The 22,599-nt window shown below is 43.6% G+C and overlaps 1 pseudogene; it reads left to right on the plus strand.

Moving 5' to 3' along the window:
- The window catches only part of LOC125535664, a 155,382-nt pseudogene extending 136,768 nt beyond the window's left edge, over positions 1 to 18,614 (plus strand).
- The last annotated feature ends 3,985 nt before the right edge of the window (positions 18,615 to 22,599 follow it).

The raw sequence follows: 22,599 nt of genomic DNA on the forward strand, positions 1-22,599 counted from the left end.
TGAGCATTGTATTGTAGCATCTTCAACTCTTCCGCGGTAGCTTCAAAATTTGGTTCTCTCCCATCAAAGAATTCACCCTACAAGCCAACACACACAATAGCCCAAACGGCGGGGTTATGTCCAAGAATATGCATTTTCATCTTATTCTTCCAACTAGCAAAATTAGTACCATAAAAGTAAGGACCTCTACGGTGGTAATTTCCCACGCTAGACGCCATACTCTCCTAGGTTGTGAACCCAAGGCTATGACTTCCAAAAGCTATGAAAATCAAGGCAAATGAAGACCAAAGCTCTGATACCACTTGTAGGATTGAAAGTATGTCTAGAGGGGGGGGGGTGATTAGACTACTTGACCAAATAAAAATCTAGCCTTTTCCCAATTTTAGTTCTTGGCAGATTTTAGCAACTATGGAAAAGTCAAGCAATCTTAACACAATTCAAGCAAGCATGCAAAGAGTATATGAGCAGCGGAAAGTAAAGCATGTAACTTGCAAGAATGTAAAGGGAAGGGTTTGGAGGATTCAAACACAATTGGAGACACGGATGTTTTTGTCGTGGTTCCGATATGTGGTGCTATCGTACATCCACGTTGATGGAGACTTCAACCCACGAAGGGTAATGGTTGCGCGAGTCCACGGAGGGCTCCACCCACGAAGGGTCCATGAAGAAGCAACCTTGTCTATCCCACCATGGCCATCGCCCATGAAGGACTTGCCTCACTAGCGGTATATCTTCACGAAGTAGGCGATCTCCTTGCCCTTACAAACTCCTTGGTTCAACTCCACAATCTTGTTGGAGGCTCCCAAGTGACACCTAGCAAATCCAGGAGACACCACTCTCCAAGAAGTAACAAATGGTGTGTTGATGATGAACTCCTTGCTCTTGTGCTTCAAATGATAGTCTCCCCAACACTCAACTCTCTCTCACAGGATATGGATTTGGTGGAAAGAAGATTTGAGTGGAAAGCAACTTGGGGAAGGCTAGAGATCAAGATTCATATGGTAGGAATGGAATATCTTGGTCTCAACACAAGTGTAGGTTGGAAGTGTAGGTTTGTTCTGATGGCTCTCTCAACGAATGAAGAGGAGGTGGAGGGGTATTTATAGCCTCCACACAAAATCTAACCCTTACACAAAACTTTCCAAACTCGGTGGGACCGAATGGTTAAACTCGGTTGGACGAATTCAGCAAAGCTAGTGTCCGTTAGGGTTTTTGATGGGACCGACATGCAACTCGGTAGGACCGATATGATTAGGGTTAGGGCATAACATAATCTCGGTGAGACTGATTACACAAACTTGGTGAGACTTATTTTGGTAATAAGCTAACCAGAGAGTTGGTCAGGTAAACTCGGTGGGACCGATCGCTCATTTCGGTGAGACCGAAACGTTACGAAGGGAAAACAGAGAGTTTACATTGCAATCTTGGTGGGACCGATCGCTCATCTCGGTGAGACCGAAATGTTACGAAGGGAAACAGAGAGATTACAATCCCATCTCGGTGAGACCGAGATCCCTATCGATGAGACCGATTCGCCTAGGGTTTGTGGCAGTGGCTATGACATTTGAAACTCGGTGGCGCCGGATAGAAAGAATTGGTGGGGCCGAGTTTGACTTTTGGTTTAGGTAATATGTGGATGTGAGAAAGTAGTTGAGGGTTTTGGAGCATATCTCTAAGCATTTTGAGCAAGAGCCTCATTAAGCAACACCTCATCCCTCCTTGATAGTATTGGCTTTTCCTATAGACTCAATGTGATCTTGGATCACTAAAATAGAAAATGTAGAATCTTGAGCTTTGAGCTTGAGCCAATCCTTTGTCCTTATCATTTTGAGGGGTCCACTTTTCTCATCCATGCCATGCCAATCACTGAGATTTCCTGAGATATTAATCTTGAAGTAGCATTAGCCCAATGAGCTATATGTTGTTAGGAATTACCAAAACCACCTAGGGATAGTTGCACTTTCAATCTCCCCCTTTTTGGTAATTGATGACAACATATAGATCAAAGCTTCGACAAATGATAATAAGAGTGAAAAACATTGTCGCTTTGAGAAGTATGTGAAAAGCAAGAGCTCCCCTGAATTTGTGCATCGTTTAGGATTTGCTTTGGACTGCAAATGCACAAAGAGTTAGGATCATGGGTTACTCTTCCATGTCACATACATCTTGGTGGAGCGCTCAAAATGATAATAATTAAAGTACATGCACTCATCACCAAGCAAAGTGAATGATCACATAAAAGGATAATGTCATCCAACAAGCATTAAGGTAGCATATGATCAAACACATGATCATCCAAGCAAGCACAAAGTATAAAGTATCTCAACCAAGCAAATAAACGAAGTTTAACCACCAAACAAAAAGAGAGAATAAAAATCAACGCTCTCTCTCGAAGCCTATGATCTATACATTTTCTCCCCTTTTGGCAACAAGTTACCAAAAAGTTCATAAAAATGCATAGTGCTAAATTGACTCTCAGGCTTGGTCTTCAGGTGGTGGTGTAGACAGAGCTCCAAGAACGAAAGCATCAGTTGATGTAGATGGAGCTGATCTTGCTTGCTCTTCAAAAGGTACTGAGATGTTTCTTTAGTAGTTGGCATCCTTGCAGCCTTTTCAGCCTTTGCCTTCTCCTTCTTGGCTTGTGCATGCACAGAAGATGGTTCATTTTCATCCATCACCATAGTGTTGTCCTCAAAGTCTGGGTAGATGGGCAGGTGCTCCTTGTCCAGCAGATATGTGCCAATGCCCATCTTGGAGTTCATCAGCTCCTGGATCTATGGGGCATACCCACAACTCCTCTTCTGATCTGCAACTGTCCTCTTTATGGTTTCCACTATTAGGGTCATGACTTTGAACTTCTGTGGGACATCAAAGATGTGAAGCAAGTTAATTGCATGGCCTCTGATCATCTTGTGATCACCTGACTTTGGCAAGAGAGTGTGCCTGAGGATCCAGTTGATAGTTGGCAAGCCTAACAGAAGGTAATGTACAGATCCAAACTTTGTGTGTTTCAAGAGCAGCATCTGGGATCTCCTTGTACATGTGTGCCATCGTGTTGTGATCTTCTTCTTCTTGGCATAGACATCCAAGTCATCTTCACTCTCTTCTTGGGCATTGATCAACTTAGCCCATTCTGCAACTGTGGACTGGTACCTAGTACCTTCAGACATCCAGACAATCCTTCCATCTGGGTAGAAGTGAGATGTGGAGTAGAACTGCATGATGAGATCATCATTCCATTTTGTGAGCTTCTGAGCCACAAACTCATCCACTCCACAAGCCTTGAAGCTGTCGTATACACCAGGGAAGTGATCCTCATTTTCCTCAATGAATTTCCAATCAACCCATCTCATGTCACACACTATTGGGCTTCTTGTCAGCAAGATGGTCTCATAGAAGTCCATGTTGTTCCTTTGTATGGAACCTGTAGTCCACAACAGTCCTTCTCTTGGTGGCATATGGATTTGACTCTCTCCATAGCCTCAATGCCAAATCCTTCCTTATCTTCATGTTCTCAGCTACTGGATGAGCATCGTTGTGATCTGGAATTTTTGGCTTCAATTTCCTCAAGACAACAGAATCATCTTCTTCTTCCATTGCAGCTTCAAGCATTGGGGCCTTGTTCTTCTCTGCTTCTGGGATGTTCCTGGTGCTCCTCTTGGGTGCAGTTTTGGGTTTTGGAGCAGCTGGCTTAGAAATTGCTTTGGGCTTAGATGAAGCAGCCCCTGATCTTATGGCATCTCCCATAAGCTTCTGAGCTTTAGGTGCTAGTGCAGCATCCTCTTCCTCTGCTTCAGAGTCTTTCATGATTGAAGATCTCCCAAGCACTCTGGCAGTGGTCTTCTTGACCCTTTCCTTCCTTTACTTTTCGGCCACAACCTGCTCTTTGGGTGCAGATCCCAAAGTCTCTTGAGTGGATGCTCTGGCTTTAGACATTGGAGCTCTCTTGGTAGGAACGTTTTGCTTCATCCCTGGCTTGGTGGCAGCAGCTATGCCATATTCCTTCTTCAGGACATTCCTCTTTGAGGTGGTTTCTTCTTCCTCAGCCACATAGTCCTCATCCTCTGACTCTGAGGTTCTTTTCTTACTGGCCCTTGTGGTAGCCTTTGGCAGATTGCTGGGTGTGCTCCTGCTTCCATCATCTGAGGTGCTAGAGGGACTAGTGCCCTCACTCAAGTGAACCTGCTCCTCTGACTTGTTCTGACTGTCACTCTGATCTGACATGATGCAAACACTGACAGCAGACCTTGTGAATAGATTATAGATGAGGTAGAGTGGATGAGCATCACAAAGTGCGGAGGTTTTTGCAAAAGAATGAATTAAAAACTTAGTTTTAGTTTTCCACAGAAAGCATTTCGTCTCTACCGATTTGCAAACTCGGTGATACCAAAGCAGCTTTTGGAACCTAAACTAGTGAACTCAGTCAGACCGAGTCACAGTTCGGTGGCACCGAGACTGCTAGGGTTTCACAAAGTGCTGAACTCGGTCACACCGATTTGCAATTCTCGGTCAGACCGAGAATCACATGTGCAATGGCCTGAGCCAAATCGGTGGAACCGATGTCATCAACTCGGTCGGTGGACACCTAACCCTAAATTTTCAATTCATGACTAAACTACGGAGTGTTCTCAATGGATAGATTGATCTCAATCGTGGCAAGATACATGGCAAAGCAATGTGCTGGGGAATCAGAGTTAGAACAACAAAAAGTTCAAGTCCATACCCTAGTTCGGTGATGAACTTGCTACGGCAGCAACGACGGAGATGATCCCGTTGATGGCGGCGGAGACCAGCGACAGGTGGCAGCTGGCGACGAGGAGGATGATCCGGAGACCCAAGGAGGCAGAGCAGGCTAAGCGCGGGTGAGGAGGTTCGGAAAGTTTTCCAAAATTTGACCCGTGGATATATATAGCCTGACCCTGTCGGTGTGACCGAGTGGAACAACTCGGTGGCACCGAGATTCATAACTGCAAGCAGTTACTGAAACTCGGTGTGACCGAAAATTTCAAATTGGTTCCAGCAAGAATGAAAACCTAGATCGACTTAGTGTTCTCGGTATGACCGAAATGGATGAACCGGTCAGACCGAAACATACAAAGAAGTTTTGGAAGTTTAAGTCTATGACGAATCGGGGACTCCGAGTGCTCCTCACACAAAGTGGTTCAAATCTGACTTGATCAAACTTTGTGATGCAGCATGAATAGAGTTTGAGACGAGAAAAGCATAGATAGCTAGAGAAGGTTCTTAGGCATTCTTTTCCATCCACTTGGCCAAAAGAAAAGGAAACCAACCAATCAAAACAACAAGTGGATGTCCTCGAATGAGTAAATTATGAAACCAACATGCTCACACAATAAAATGACAAATGAAATATGTGGCAAAGCATGCACAAACAATTCTAGCATCTATCAAGCAATTGGCGATGACTAGGTCATCTATATATGAGTATATTGACTTAGGGGTCAAATGAGAACATTTGATCGTAGTTCATACTCATCGTTTAAGCACAAGTGGGGTTACCACTTTTACATAAAGCGTTGTTGTGTTCACACCATTGAGTTGCTTTAGCTCAATTCTTAGAGTAAAGCTCCCCCTAGATGTGGTATCCCCCCTAAGGCCTTGTTCGGTTACACCCCTCCACAAGAGGATTGGCGGGGATTTGGGGAGGTTTTGACTTGCAAGGGATTAAATCCACTTCAATCCCTGCCAAACCCCCTTTGAATCCCTCTCAATCGAACACAGCCTAAGAGGGATGAACTAACCTTGGGTTTTGTCGATGATGACTTCATGTAGGTGTTGAAGATGTGGATGCTCTAAGTTGATGTAGATCATTCTGAGCTATCCTTTGGAGTGAATTGCACTTTCAATACCTACACGAGTTAGTCCCACAAGGAACAAACAAGAATATCCATAGACATAGAGTGATGCACACACAATATGATGTCCATGAAAGCATTAGGTTACCATGTCCCTTGTCTTACCAACAAGAGGGTTTGTGACTCCTTGAACTAGTGCAAGATGTGGAAGTTGATTGCACTTGTTCTTGCCAAAATGATAAGAGTGAAGTATGTTGGCAGAGTCACCCTCAAGAACTCTCTAGTTCTTCTTCTTCGGGATCCACACCATCTTGATGGGAATCCTCGAAGTTGTAGTTGTACTTGATGAAGTGGAACTCGATGTAGTCTTGGGAACCCACTTGACCAAGGCCTTGGGAGCTTCTTCAAATGCACCAATTTCCTCTTGAAGCTTGTCCTTGCCTTTTTCCTTGTGGTCTTGTGGTGGAAGATCATCTTGAGCTTGTGTCCCCTTGAAACAAGTAGGATCATACTTCTCTTGTTGAGGAACAAACTTCGTCTTGGGGTATTGATCTTCTTCCCACTCAACTCCATTGGCATTGAACTTTCGTTCAAAACCAATACCTTGATTCTTCCGGTGCCTTCCTTGCTTGCGTACAATTTCCTCGAATTGCTTACTCCCGGCAAGGCTCTTGTAAACACCTTTCTCTATGATTCCCTTCAATAAGCTATTTTCTTGCTCACGTGTAACTTGGCTAAGAGAATCATTAGTGTAATCAAGAGAACTACTAGAATAAACAATATTGGATTTAGCATGATTATTGTTACTACTAGAAGAAGAATCCTTCTTGTTCTTCTTACTAGACTAGACTTGACTTGAGGCATGTAAGTGGATAAGAGTAAACGCTTGGCAATGTAAGAAGAACTTTTCTTGCGTCATCATTGATTGCATTTAAGAACTCATGCTCTTGCTCAAGATTGAGCTTCTCAAAACGTAATTTCTCATGAGTCCTTAAAAGTTCTCGATGATCTCCTAAGATAGTTTCATGAGCTAACTTAAGAGTGTTTAGTTCTTTAGTTAGAGACTCAATCTTCTCCTTATCATTGTCATACGTTTCATCTTGATTAGCATGATTAATTGACGTTTCATCATAGTATTCATCACTAGAGTTGTCAAAAAGTAAATCATCATCACCTAACAAGTCATCTTCATCACTATTGAAATCAACATACTCGGGGTGTGATACCTTTAGGCCTTTAGCCATGAAGCATCTTACAATTCCTTCATTTGGTGAATCAAATATGTCGTAGGAGTTGGTTGACACAAGTGCTAGACCGGCAACACCTTCATCTTGAGTATATTCGGTGTCGGAGTGATAGCTTCTCTCGGAGTCATTGTCGGAGTCGAAGCCGGATACCCATTCACCAACATGAGCTTCATGTCTTCGTTTTGTGTAGCTCCTTGATGACTTGTCCTTCCTTTCCGAATCCTTGCTTCTCCGGGAGGGTCTTCGTTCATAATGATCATCCCTACTCCTTCTCTCCCTAGATGGTGATTCTTCTCTTCTACTTCTTCTTTTGGGAGAATCTTATCTTCTCTTATGGGGAGCCATACACTCATTGGAGTAGTGTCCGGGTCTTCCACAATTGTAGCAGTTTCGCTCTCGACTAGAGGATCTTTTGTCATTGTAGGACCTTGACTTGAAACTTCTCTCTTTGCTTCTATTCTTGTAGAACTTGTTGAAGTTCTTCACCATTACGCTCAATTCTTCATTGAAGGTTTGTTTCTCACTTGATGATGTGGGAGCTTCACATGAGGCTTTGTAAGCACCACTTGACTTGTTATGGAGCTCCTCCTTATCCTTGAGTGACATCTCATGAGCAACAATTCTTCCAATGACTTCCGTTGGCTTGAGATCTTTGTAATTTGGCATCATTTGGATCAATGTGCATACGGTATCGTATTTTCCATCCAAGGCTCTTAGGATCTTCTTGATGATGAATTTGTCGGTCATCTCTTCACTTCCTAAGCCGACAATCTCATTTGTGATAAGAGCAAGCCTAGAGTACATTTCAGCGACACCTTCACCATCCTTCATTTTGAACTTGTCAACTTGACTTTAAAGAACATCCAACTTGGATTCCTTGACGGAGTCGGTACCTTCATGCATATCAATCAAAGTATCCCATATTTCCTTTGCATTCTCAAGATGGCTGATTTTGTTGAATTCTTCGGGGCACAATCCGTTGAAGAGGATATCACAAGCTTGAGCATTGTATTGTAGGATCTTCAACTCTTCCGCGGTAGCTTCACGATTTGGTTCTCTCCCATCAAAGAATTCACCTTGCAAGCCAACACACACAATTACCCAAACGACGGGGTTATGTCCAAGAATATGCATTTTCATCTTATGCTTCCAACTAGCAAAATTAGTACCATCAAAGTAAGGACCTCTACGGTGGTAATTTCCCTCGCTAGACGCCATACTCTCCTAGGTTGTGAAACCAAGGCTATGACTTCCAGAAGCTATGAAAATCAAGGCAAATGGAGACCAAAGCTCTGATACCACTTGTAGGATTGAAAGTATGTCTAGAGGGGGGGTGATTAGACTACTTGACCAAATAAAAATCTAGCCTTTTCCCAATTTTAGTTCTTGGCAGATTATAGCAACTATGGAAAAGTCAAGCAATCTTAACACAATTCAAGCAAGCATGCAAAGAGTATATGAGCAGCGGAAAGTAAAGCATGTAACTTGCAAGAATGTAAAGGGAAGGGTTTGGAGGATTCAAACACAATTGGAGACACGGATATTTTTGTCATGGTTCCGATAGGTGGTGCTATTGTACATCCACGTTGATGGAGACTTCAACCCACGAAGGGTAACGGTTGCGCGAGTCCACGGAGGGCTCCACCCACGAAGGGTCCACGAAGAAGCAACCTTGTCTATCCCACCATGGCCATCGCCCACGAAGGACTTGCCTCACTAGCGGTATATCTTCACGAAGTAGGCGATCTCCTTGCCCTTACAAACTCCTTGGTTCAACTCCACAATCTTGTCGGAGGCTCCCAAGTGACACCTAGCCAATCTGGGAGACACCACTCTCCAAGAAGTAACAAATGGTGTGTTGATGATGAACTCCTTGCTCTTGTGCTTCGAATGATAGTCTCCCCAACACTCAACTCTCTCTCACAGGATATGGATTTGGTGGAAAAAAGATTTGAGTGGAAAGCAACTTGGGGAAGGCTAGAGATTAAGATTCATATGGTAGGAATGGAATATCTTGGTCTCAACACAAGTGTAGGTGGTTCTCTCTTAGAAAATATAGGTTGGAAGTGTAGGTTTGTTCTGATGGCTCTCTCAACGAATGAAGAGGAGGTGGAGGGGTATTTATAGCCTCCACACAAAATCTAACCGTTACACATAACTTTCTAAACTCGGTGGGACCAAATGGTTAAACTCGGTCGGACCGATTCAGCAAAGCTAGTGACCGTTAGGGTTTTCGGTGGGACCGACATGCAACTCGATAGGACCAATATGATTAGGGTTAGGGCATAAAGTAATCTCAGTGAGACCGATTACACAAACTCGGTGAGACCGATTTTGGTAATAAGCTAATCAGAGAGTTGGTCAGGTAAACTCGGTGGGACCGATTGCCCATTTTGGTGAGACCGAAACATTACGAAGGGAAAACAGAGAGTTTACATTTGCAATCTCGGTGGGACCGATCGCTCATCTCGGTGAGACCGAAATGTTACGAAGGGAAACAGAGAGATTACAATCCCATCTCGGTGAGACCAAGATCCCTATCAGTGAGACCAATTTGCCTAGGTTTGTGGCAGTGGCTATGACATTTAAAACTCGGTGGTGCCGGATAGAAAGAGTCGGTGGGGCCGAGTTTGACTTTTGGTTTAGGTCATATGTGGATGTGAGGAAGTAGTTGAGGGTTTTGGAGCATATCACTAAGCATTTTGAGCAAGAGCCACATTAAGCAACACCTCATCCCTCCTTGATAGTATTGGCTTTTCCTATAGACTCAATGTGATCTTGGATCACTAAAATAGAAAATGTAGAATCTTGAGCTTTGAGCATCAGCCAATCCTTTGTCCTTTGCATTTTGAGGGGTCCACTTTTCTCATCCATGCCATGCCAATCATTGAGCTTTCCTGAGATATTAATCTTGAAGTAGCATTAGCTCAATGAGCTATATGTTGTTAGGGATTACCAAAACCACCTAGGGATAGTTGCACTTTGAACTCCCCCTTTTTGGTAATTGATGACAACATATAGATCAAAGCTTCGACAAATGATAATAAGAGTGAAAAACATTGTCGCTTTGAGAAGTATGTGAAAAGCAAGAGCTCCCCCTGAATTTTTGCATCGTTTAAGATTTTCTTTGGACTGCAAATGCACAAAGGGTTAGGATCATGGGTTACTTGTAACACCCACGATGCGGCTATATCTCCCACGTGTCGAAGCACGACTTAGAGGCATAACCGCATTGTAGGCATGTCGCAAGAGGGGTAATCTTTACACATCCCATGTACTGAATAAGAAAGAGGTACAGAGTTGGCTTACAATCACCACTTCACACAATACATAAATATAGCATTACATCATCCAGAATACAGTCAAGGTCCGACTACGGAACCAAAATAAAGACAACCCCAAATGCATAAGATCCCCGATCGCCCCAACTGGGCTCCACTACTGATCGTCTGGAAAGGAAACGTAGTAACGTCCTGAGTCCTCATCGAACTCCCACTTGAGTTCAGTCGCATCTCCTGGAATGACATCATCGGCACCTGCATCTGGTTTTGGAAGTAATCTGTGTGTCACGGGGACTCAGCAATCTCACACCCTTGCGATCAAGACTATTTAAGCTCATGGGTAGGAAAAGGTAGTGAGGTGGAGCTGCAGTGCTGCACTAGCATATATGGTGGCTAACTTACGCAAATGAGACCGAGAAGAGAAGGCAAAGCACGGTCGAGAAGATATAAAGATCAAGAAGTGATCCTAAACTACTTACGTTCAAGCATAACACGAGACCGTATTCTCTTCCCGGACTCCGCCGAAAAGAGACCATCACGGCTACACACGCTGTTGATTCATTTTAATTAAGTTAAGTGTCAGGTTTTCTACAACCGGATACAAACTCCCATCTGCCCATAACCGCGGGCACGACTTTCGAAAGTTCAAAACCCTGCAGGGGTGTCCCAACTTAGCCCATCACAAGCTCTCACAGTCAATGAAGGATATTCCTTCTCCCAGGACGACCCGGTCAGACTCGGAATCCCGGTTACAAAACATTTCGACAATGGTAAAACAAGATCAGCAAAGCCAACCAATGTGCTGACAAGTCCCGATAGGAGTCGCGCATATCTCGTTCTCAGGGCAACACCGGATGAGACTAGCTACGAGTAAAACCAACCCTCAAGTTTCCCCGAGGTGGCCCCGCAGGCAGCTCGGTTCGGACCAACACTCACAGGAGCACTGGCCCCCGGGGGGGGGGGGGTTAAAATAAAGATTACCCTTGAGTCCGCAAAACCCAAGGGAAAAAGGCTAGGTGGCAAATGGTAAAACCAAGGTTGGGCCTTGCTGGAGGAGTTTTATTCAAGGCGAACTGTCAAGGGGTTCCCATTATAACCCAACTGCGTAAGGAACGAAAAATCAAGGAACATAACACCGGTATGACGGAAACTAGGGCGGCAAGAGTGGAACAAAACACCAGGCATAAGGCGAAGCCTTCCACCCTTTACCAAGTATATAGATGCATTAAAGTAGACAAGGTATAATAGTGATATCCCAACAATAATCATGTTCCAACAAGGAACAAACTCCAATCTTCACCTGCAACTAGCAATGCTATAAGAGGGGCTGAGCAAAGCAGTAACAGAGCCAAACAATGGTTTGCTAGGACAAGGTGGGTTAGAGGTTTGACATGGCAATATGGGAGGCATGATATAGCAAGTGGTAGGTCTCGCGGCATAGGCATAGCAATAGAGCGAGCAACTAGCAAGCAAAGATAGAAATGATTTCGAGGGTATGGTCATGTTGCCTGCAAAGTTCTCCGAATTGACGTAAGCTTGATCCTCATAAGCGTACTCAACAGGTTCCTCGATCACGTACTCGTCTCCCGGCTCTACCCAAGGCAAGAACACAAGCAAGGGAAAACACAATCAACCACGGTGCAATGCACAAGCAACATGATGCAAAACATGGCATGATATGCGGGATGTAAAATGCAATGCATATGCGTGCTCCGGAAGGAAAAGATTGAACCTGGCCTGAACTTGGCAAACCAAGAGCGCCGCTGGAAAGATGAGTTGATTTCGGTCGAAATCGATATAAAGATCACCGGAAACGGATGCACGATTTGCAAATGGCAAGCAAAACAAGAATGGCACAAATCTGTGATTAACAGCACGATGCCGTCTAGAATGCAACAAGAAACTAAGCTACTGCACTCTAACATAACAAAAAAGCACATGGCAGTGATCTACTCAAGATGCTTGACAAAAGATGAACACTGAGCTACGGCTAAATCACACAATAGCAGGTTCAAACAAGCATGGCAAAAGTGCAAAAGATATCAGTTTCACAAACTTAGTGAAAAAAACAACATGCCAGGAGACATCAGGAAGCAATGCTTAGAGCAAGATAACAACAAGCTAAAGGAACATATCATGGCAAAGCAAGGCATGGCATGAAACTACTCAAAGCATATAACAAAAGTACCTTACTGACCATAAGCCAAAAAGGATCAGAAGATATGATGGCACCCATTTAAACATAGCAAGTTTCGTTAACGGATTCAGACTTGGCAGAAAACTGGACATGGCAAAAACAGAATTACGTAGGCATGTTTGCGAGCTCGATGCACTCACCACAAGGCATTGCATGACAAACTAAGCATACACCCAGCAATAATACATGATCAAGTAGCTAACCATGGCAAGAACAATCTCATAGCATGCATGGATCAACTACAACAACCTTGGCAAAATTGATTAACATGTAAACAATCTGCCAGGAACATTTTATAGCAAAAGTAGAGCAAGATTGAGTCATGCTAGGGTACTCCACAATTGCAAACAAAGACATGGATGGATAGAACATAACAATATCTCAAAATCATCCTTACTGAACATGCTCAAAAGAGGCATGGATCACTCTGTAGCAACATGAATACATGGCATAAAAATAACATCAGGGAAATGACTTAGAAGAATTCTAAGTCCCTGAAATCAGCAACATCATGAGAGCTACTTTGCATGCTTGTGCTAGTCACCACATTGATCACAAAAATACATGACATACACCCCTTTAAAGATGGCATGGCATAGCCCAAAACACATGTAGGGCTCAAGTTCATAGGAGGCACACAATAAACATGGCAAAAATGACAAATGCTCAAAAACTGATAAGAAACAGAAACTAACATTTTATAGCACTCTTGCAACAGTATTTTAGGCATCAAGATGGACTCAAATAAGCATGGTGCACTGGAACAAAATTAAGAGGACATCCAGGCGAACAATTTGATATCTCATGGACGCAAAACGGAGCAACGGCGATGAAGTTATGATGCGATGAACATGGCTTGAAAAAGTTACAGATCCGGGGACTTGGAAGAAAAACCACCTCCAGATCTAGGGTTGACCCGGGCAAGCAAAACGAGGCGGCGGCGGATCTCGCCGGACACGACGCCGGACGACGGCCGGAGACAAGGGAGAGGTGACGGCCGGGCTCGAGGGCGCCGGAGCCGGTCCGGCTCGACCGGATCCGCGGCGAGGTGACGGAAGGCAGTGGGGCGGCGCGGTTCTGCGGGTAGCGGCGAGGGACGTCGGGCGGTGGGGCGGAGGATGGCAGCGAGGCGGCGGCGAAGGCAGTCGGCGGCGACAGTGGCGGGCGCAGAGGCGGCGGTCAGCGACGGGGCGCGCGGGCGAGGTGCGGGCGGCGGAGGAGCTCGCGGGCTCGGGGGGCCGAGCCGGGCCGGGCGGGCCAGCGGCGGGGACGGCGCGGGGGTGCCACGTGGCGGTGTGCGATAGGTGCGGGTGGCGAAGGCGGACACATCCGGCGGCGCGGGGTGAAATGTCCGGCGGCGGCGGGGAAGGTTAGGGTAGGGTTTGTACTCGCGAAAAATTCGGAGGGAGACACATATTTATAGGTAGAGGGAGCTAGGAGAGTCCAAATGAGGTGCGGTTTTCGGCCACGTGATCGTGATCGAACGGCCGAGAGGATGGAGGGGGTTTGGATGGGTTTTGGGCCACTTAGAAGGGGTGTTGGGCTGCAACACACACGAGGCCTTTACGGTTCCCCGGTTAACCGTTGGGGTATCAAACGAACTCCAAATGACACGAAACTTGACAGGCAGTCTACCGATAGTGTACCAAGGCCTCTTGAAAAATCTCGGTCCAATCCGAGAACGTTTAACACCCGCACATGAAAAGAGACAAAAGGGGCGCCGGAGGACATAGGAGTGCCGGAATGCAAAACGGAAAACGGGGAAAATGCTGGGATGCATGAGACGAACACGTATGCAAATGCGATGCACATGATGACATGACATGAGATGCATGGCATGGAAAAAATGCAAAACTAAGACAAAACCCAACCACGAGGGAATATCATAACTTAGAGCCGAAAATGGCAAGAGTTGGAATACAAATATGGCAAGTTACATACGGGGCGTTACATTACTCTTCCATGTCACATACATCTTGGTGGAGCGCTCAAAATGATAATAATTAAAGTACATGCACTCATCACCAAGCAAAGTGAATGATCACACAAAAGGATAATGTCATCCAACAAGCATTAAGGTAGCATATGATCAAACACATGATCATCTAAGCAAGCACAAAGTATAAAGTATCTCAACCAAGCAAATAAACGAAGTTTAACCACCAAACAAAAAGAGAGAATAAAAAGTAACGCTCTCTCTCGAAGCCTATGATCTATACATTTTCTCTCCTTTTGGCAACAAGTTACCAAAAAGTTCATAAAAATGCATAGTGCTAAATCGACTCTCAGGCTTGGTCTTCAGGTTGTGGTGTAGACAGAGCTCCAAGAACGAAAGCATCAGTCGATGTAGATGGAGCTGGTGGAGTAGGTGCTAGAGCCGGTGGCACTGAAGCTGTAGCTGGTGCAGATGAAGTAGCTCTGGTGTCTGGAATAGGCACTGCAGCAGACCTCTGACCTTTGGGCACTCTAGCAAAAGCATCAGTGGTTGTCTTGGCCTTCTTCTCCTCCACTTCATCCTGAAGTTTCTCGACGACTGACTGGATCTCAGTGACCTTCACATCTAAGTCATAGAACTTCTGATCCACGATCCTCTCCAAGCTCTCCTGGTTTTGAGTCAGGGTGGCCAGTCCCTTCTCAATCCTCGGAGTGGAGGAAATCAAGTAGCCAAGCTGATCTTGCTTGCTCTTCAGAAGGTACTGAGATGTTTCTTTAGTAGTTGGCATCCTTGCAGCCTTTTCAGCCTTTGCCTTCTCCTTCTTGGCTTGTGCATGCACAGAAGATGGTTCATTTTCATCCATCACCATAGTGTTGTCCTCAAAGTCTGGGTAGATGGGCAGGTGCTCCTTGTCCAGCAGATATGTGCCAATGCCCATCTTGGAGTTCATCAGCTCCTGGATCTATGGGGCATACCCACAACTCCTCTTCTGATCTGCAACTGTCCTCTTTATGGTTTCCACTATTAGGGTCATGACTTTGAACTTCTGTGGGACATCAAAGATGTGAAGCAAGTTAATTGCATGGCCTCTGATCATCTTGTGATCACCTGACTTTGGCAAGAGAGTGTGCCTGAGGATCCAGTTGATAGTTGGCAAGCCTAACAGAAGGTAATGTACAGATCCAAACTGTGTGTTTCAAGAGCAGCATCTGGGATCTCCTTGTACATGTGTGCCATCGTGTTGTGATCCTTCTTCTTCTTGGCATAGACATCCAAGTCATCTTCACTCTCTTCTTGGGCATTGATCAACTTAGCCCATTCTGCAACTGTGGACTGGTACCTAGTACCTTCAGACATCCAGACAATCCTTCCATCTGGGTAGAAGTGAGATGTGGAGTAGAACTGCATGATGAGCTCATCATTCCATTTTGTGAGCTTCTGAGCCACAAACTCATCCACTCCACAAGCCTTGAAGCTGTCGTATACACCAGGGAAGTGATCCTCATTTTCCTCAATGAATTTCCAATCAACCCATCTCATGTCACACACTATTGGCTTCTTGTCAAGCAAGATGGTCTCATAGAAGTCCTGATGTTCCTTTGTATGGAACCTGTAGTCCACAACAGTCCTTCTCCTGGTGGCATATGGATCTGACTCTCTCCATACCCTCAATCATGAATCCTTCATTATCTTCATGTTCTCAGCTACTGGATGAGCATCGTTGTGATCTGGAATTTTTGGCTTCAATTTTCTCAAGACAACAGAATCATCTTCTTCTTCCATTGCAGCTTTAGGCATTATCGTATACACCAAGAAGTAACAAATGGTGTGTTGATGATGAACTCCTTGCTCTTGTGCTTCAAATGATAGTCTCCCCAACACTCAACTCTCTCTCACAGGATATGGATTTGGTGGAAAGAAGATTTGAGTGGAAAGCAACTTGGGGAAGGCTAGAGATCAAGATTCATATGGTAGGAATGGAATATCTTGGTCTCAACACAAGTGTAGGTGGTTCTCTCTCAGAAAATATAGGTTGGAAGTGTAGGTTTGTTCTGATGGCTCTCTCAACGAATGAAGAGGAGGTGAGGGGGTATTTATAGCCACCACACCAAATCTATCCGTTACACATAACTTTCCAAACTCGGTGGGACTGAATGGTTAAACTCGGTCGGACCTATTTAGCAAAGCTAGTGACGTTAGTGTTTTCGGTGGGACCGACATGCAACTCGGTAGGACCGATATGATTAGGGTTAGGGCATTAACGTAATCTCGGTGAGACCGATTACACAAAGTCGGTGAGACCGATTTTGGTAATAAGCTAACCAGAGAGTTGGTCAGGTAAACTCGGTGGGACCAATCGCTCATTTCGGTGAGACCGAAACGTTACGAAGGGAAAACAGAGAGTTTACGTTGCAATCTCGGTGGGACCGATCGCTCATCTCGGGTGACCGAAATGTTAAAAAGGGAAACAGGGAGATTACAATCCCATCTCGGTGAGACCGAGATCCCTATCGGTGGGACCGGTTTGCCTAGGGTTTGTGGCAGTGGCTATGACATTTGAAACTTGATGGCGCCGGATAGAAAGAATCGGTGGGGCTGAGTTTGACTTTTGGTTTAGGTCATATATGGATGTGAGAAAGTAGTTCAGTGTTTTGGAGCATATCACTAAGCATTTTGAGCAAGAGCCTCAGTAAGCAACACCTCATCGCTCCTTGATAGTATTGGCTTTTCCTCAATGTGATCTTGGATCACTAAAATAGAAAATGTAGAATTTTTAGCTTGGAGCTTGAGCCAATCCTTTGTCCGTAGCATTTTGAGGGGTCCACTTTTCTCATCCATGCCATGCCAATCATTGAGATTTCCTGGGATATTAATCTTGAAGTAGCATTAGCTCAATGAGCTATATGTTGTTAGGAATTACCAAAACCACCTAGGGATATTTGCACTTTCAATGCGCCCGACTGGGGTCTTGCACACAGGTTTTTGGTGGGGATTGCCGTCCAGGGGAATGAGATCTTCCAAGTATAGTTTGATGTAACTTCCAGTACAGCCACATGCTACTATGGGCTCTGGCTTAGATTAGTACTAACGGGAAACCCTTACCTCAGGACCGCCATCGGAGAGGGCTTTCATTGCCTAAGTTGCGGGCGGCTTGGTCAGGTATAGGGGGCTATTACGAAAAGGCTTCGTCGCAGTCTCCTCCTAGTCGTACACCCAAGTGTGTAACGATGAACGGGGTTGGTTGTGTCATGTGGGGAACGTGTACGACCTATGCAGAGGATTTTACCTAATCGATTAGCCCCCCCGGTTATGGGCAATTTTGAGCAACTGAAGACTTGGACCGAAGAAGAATCTCCCCTTTATTTTCTAAAAGTCTATTTTGTTAAGGGTTAAAGTTGAGGAATGAGCACAGTGAATGTGTTTTACTTCAACCTTATGTATATATTAAAAAACTATTTTGGAGAATGAGTACTGGTGCGTGTATCCAAGGTGCGTGTATCCGTGTCTCACTCCTATCTTTTATACTAAAAAAACTATTTCTATTTCAAACAAAGTTTACAAAATTTAGTATAGTAGAAAATTGGCTTTATGCAAAGGAACCCTCCACCAATATTTACCCTACATATATAATCTGTTATACTCTCCTTTGCAGCGAGTACATTCCACATACTCATCTGCACCTGTCATGTGCAGATCTCGACAGATTAAGAGACGATAGGGTTATGGTCTACACTCAATGAGCCCAGTGGCTTGATGGAGCCTAACTTAGCGACTACGTATAATTCCGCTGTATTATTTTCCAGCTTGAGTTGTGCATAAGGTATGATTTATATATATATATATATCGATCTATCGTTGTAGTAGAATGATGTACGTCTTACTGATATTCATTTTTGTTACTGTGTGTGCTAGCTATAATCCAGGGATAGCACAGTAAGCATAGAGACTTGGATTTTACCAAATCCGGGTCCCCGGTTACGAAATTATACGTAGTCGCTAAGTTAGAGCTCCATCAACGCCACTGGACTCGCTGAGTGTAGACCACAACCCTATCGTCTCTTAATCTTTCAAGATCTGCACATGACAGGTGCAGATGAGTACGTGGAATCTACTCGCAAGTTGCAAAAGAATGTTTAGCGGAATATATATGCATGGTAAGTACTGGTGGAGGTTTCCTTTGCATAATGCTAATTTTCTCCTATACTAAATTTTATAAACTTTTTTTTGAAAAAAAAAGTTTTTAGTATAAAAGGTAGGAGTGAGACACTTGGATATACGCACGAGTGTTCATTCTCCAAATTAGTTTAAAACATACATAAGGTTGAAGTGAAACACATTCATTGTGCTCATTCCTCAACTTTAACCCTTAACACCAACTTTTAGAAAAGAGAGGGGAGATTCTTCTTCAGTCCAAGTCTTTAGTTGCTTAAAATTGCCCGTAACCGGGCGCACGGCTAATTGATTAGGTTTAACCCTCTGTAGAGGTCGTACACGTTCCCACATGACACAACCAACCCCGTTTATCATTACACACTTGGGTGCACCACTAGGAGGAGATTGTGATGAAGCCTTTCCGTAAGAGCCCCCTATACCACCAAGCCGCCCGCAACTTCGGCACAAAGGCCTCTCTTCGATGGCTGTCCTGGGGTAGGGTTTCCCATTAGTACTAAGCTAACCCAGAGCCCATAGTAGCATGTGGCTGTACTGGAAGCTACATCAAACTGTACTTGGAAGATCTCAGTCCCCACCAAAATCATGTGTGCAAGACCTCAGTTGGGCTCTTTCACTGCAAGACCCCGATGGGCACAATCACTTGTAGATGCTCCCGTCAATACCATTCCGCTCAGGGAGTAGAAGTAAAATAGTATATAGTTTTATTTTTCAAAAGTTTTCACAAAACGTTGCCCCAAAAGAGGGCAAGTTTAAACATTTAAAACTTGTTTTATTCCGAACCCTTTTCTTTGTAAGCATGGTTAAGCATAGCTACAAGTTCCTAGGGCTTTAGCTAGCAATATTACTTTGCAATTTTTTTTAGTAAAACATGCATACTAGTAAATTTTAAAGAGATCATGCATATTACAAAAGCATAGGACAAAGAATGATCAAGTTGCAACTTGCCTGAGTTCTCGAAGAGGAACTATTCTACTCTGAGTTGTCTCTCCTTCTCGTTATGATATATCTAACGATAAAACAAAAATACTTCAACACACAACAAAATCCAAATGAAGATCCAAATAAAATATTCAAATTAACAATACAAATACATTCTTAGGATGATTATCATGAGGTGGCTATTGTTTGAGATAGGACCTAGTTTGGTCTTGAAGGAGACTTGACATAGTCATATCCTAGGGTTGGATCAAATTGGTTCAAGTGAAGATCACGATGTCAATATATAGAATGATTGAGAGACAAGTTTTGTTAACCAAATTTCCATAAATTAGACTTGTGGTCGACTATGGAAATTGAAGGTTATATAAGTTTAGGGAACTGAAACTAATAATTTACTAACTCCAAATTTTTGTGATAGTAACATATGACCAGAGAAGTTTTCTAGGGATCAATCTAAGAGATTTTATCTAAGCATAAAATTTAATTGGTCAAAGATGTTAAATTATGAGTAAAGAAAGTGATTCTATGGTGTAGAGGCTAAAACATGAACTAAGCATGGTTGAAAAATTAAGTCATGGGTCCTAAAAGATAGGTATGGTTCTAATGATCAATTTTTATATAATAAGATTTTTGATATGAATTATAGATTAAAAGATATGGAAAAATATTCAAGTTACCATTTAAATAAAAACTAAATTCTAGATTGCTCAAAAGTGAAATTTTATATTTTTATAATAAACTAGATGTTCTCAGCAATCTAGGATGTATTATTTGTCAAATTTGGTAAGCGGTTGAAGAGATATGATTTTTTGAAGTTTGGATATTTTACTGAAAATGTATGATGGGATCAAACTATTCTGCCATGTGTCATGCTCTGGTTGGTGGATACCCCTTCAACTAAGAACACGTTTTGAAGGAATGGCTGGGTGCTCACCGTGAGGGTTCGCCGGAGTAGGGTGGCGCGGCGCGTATTCGACGAACCGGAGTCGATGGAGTGGCGAACAGTGGGAAGATGGTGACGGAGAATTCAATGGACTCCATAAGGGTCTCGGGAGCTTTCTGCTTCACTGGACAGAAGTGGCCGAATTTTTGCACGGCGGCGGCGAGCCTCGGTTCTCGCACTCCTGCTGCTAAGTCAAGAGGGAAATGGGTCACAGAGATGTGCATCAACAGGTGGAAGAGGGAGGTGGAGGATTTGGGGTTTGGGGTACCTCGGTCGCGATGGAATCCTCGTTAGACTTTGATGTTATTGCCGAACTTCAGTGAGCAATTGTGACTGATGAGGTGGGGATAGAGCTAAGGCAGTAGATGGCTTTGGATAAGAAGAGAGTTGTGAGGGGATGGGGCCTTCTACAGGATGCAGGGGAGGTCAGAGACGAGCGGGGCGTCCGTCGACATTATGATGTTAATGGCGAACATTACAGCTGCTCTAGGTGGCCATTAGGGCGCGGTTTAGTGCGTGTAACGGAAGAGAAAGAGTTAGAGCGGAGTGGGGGATCCGTTCAGATGAGTTTTGGGGCGAGGGATAGGAAGGGGAGGGGGTGGGACGCTGGATGGGGTGTGATGCGTGTGTTCTCTTGGCTCCTGCCATGAAACGTACAAGGAAGAAGATGACCCAGTTGGGTCGTGGGGACGCTGGACCTTCGTGGGCCTTGGCTGCATGTTTTTTTAAATAAATATCTTTAGACAAAAAAATGTTCATACCCACAAGAATAACACTTGTACTCAGGTACAAATAGCTTTATGCAGAAATAATTTTTATTATTCATATATTTAGTTTAATGCTCTATGGACACATTTATTTTATTAAAACTATTTTTTTGGCGACAAAACTTATATAGTTTTGTTTTAAGAAATTAACTCACAACAAATAAATGCAAAAACAATAATTGTGTCATATTAGATATTTCCAGATATATTTTTGGAGAAGTCACATTATCTACTCTCATTAAATTGTATTTGAATAATTTAGAAATATTTAAATGGCATTAAAATTCCATATAAGATCCAATTCCAATGAAACTCAAAAATTCAAAGAACCCCAAATGGAATATTAATCCACCACATTTGAGAAAGTCATTTTATTCTCACTCATATATTTGAATGTGGTTTGAAAATATTCTGAAAGAATTGAATGCCCGTTGAATTCTTGAATAAACTTTCCCAACCATATTTTTTATTGGACAAAAAATGTTATCCAATTTTTAACATGGTTTGAAAAAGAAAGTTTAAACAAGGACTCAAAAAGTTTTAATTCCCTACGAAAATCAGAGCAATTCAATCATTATTATCCTATTATTAACATTCCAAAATTTGGAAAATTTTGGGATGTTACAAACGACCACCCTTAAAAGAAATCTCGTCCTTGAGATTTGCAAAGGCTAGCAAGAAGTAGGTTAGGGTTTGGTTCTCTTGCCCCATAGTTTAGTCATAGCATCTATATGATTGCATTCTATCCATTTGCTTCCCGTCTTGAGGGAATGTCTTCTCTTTATATAATTCCTTGTACTCCAGTTCTTCAGCATGCTTATGTCTAAGTCTTTTTGCACCATTCTGGAGTCTCTGGTGATTTGTCGTATGACCGAATTGTCCTTCGAGGGTGTTCGGGAGCTACCACCCTTAAGAACAAACTTCTAGCGATTTCCAGAATTTCTTTATTGCATGATGATTTCAATCAAGCTCCTCTCGGCTAGAACTGAGCCTTGGCTCAAAAGAATAAGTCTTCATTCAAAGTCCATAATTTCCAAAACTACCTATTGAAACTCTCATGGGGGTCAATGAATTATCTTCCAATGGAACTCCTTGAAGATCTTCATGTTTTTTTGCTCACGTCGAATCTAAGTTAGGCACATTTGCCTATCTATATGGGTAATACGTCCTTCCACTCTATGGTTTGGGCTTGTCGTATCGACACTCAACTAGGTTCTCATCGCTCTCTAATTTACCAATCAAACATACGGAGGTATATAATAAGAGTCTCCGGTATGGGGGCCAATCCATCCCGTACTCA

This window comes from Triticum urartu, chromosome 2, assembly GCF_003073215.2.
Source record: "Triticum urartu cultivar G1812 chromosome 2, Tu2.1, whole genome shotgun sequence".
Lineage (NCBI taxonomy): Eukaryota > Viridiplantae > Streptophyta > Magnoliopsida > Poales > Poaceae > Triticum > Triticum urartu.